Raw genomic sequence first — 404 nt, forward strand, 5'->3', positions numbered from 1 at the left:
AATTTTGGAATCCATCACTTAACCACAACTGCCACCACCACATATCCTTATTCCATCACAATTTTGGCATCGCATCACTTAACCACAATTGCCACCACCACATTACCGATGTAACATTCTACCGCACGGAGCTTTATGCTTAAATCGTAAATAAGAGGTGATAAGGTATTACGACCTCTAAACTAAAAGTACATATATGTATACATGTGAATGATAGAATAACTAGAAGTCTTGAAAGAAAAGATAGGCAAAACAAAATTATTGCGTCGCAGTCAAGAGCGTTAAGGATAAAAACGGTCGATACAGAAAATCAAAGAAAAAAAAAATATATATATAATTCCAAAGAGTTATATAATAAGCTCTAGTCTAGACCTACGAAGTAAAGACCTACTAGAAATATATAT

Source organism: Arachis ipaensis, chromosome B05, assembly GCF_000816755.2.
Source record: "Arachis ipaensis cultivar K30076 chromosome B05, Araip1.1, whole genome shotgun sequence".
In the NCBI taxonomy this organism is placed as follows: domain Eukaryota; kingdom Viridiplantae; phylum Streptophyta; class Magnoliopsida; order Fabales; family Fabaceae; genus Arachis; species Arachis ipaensis.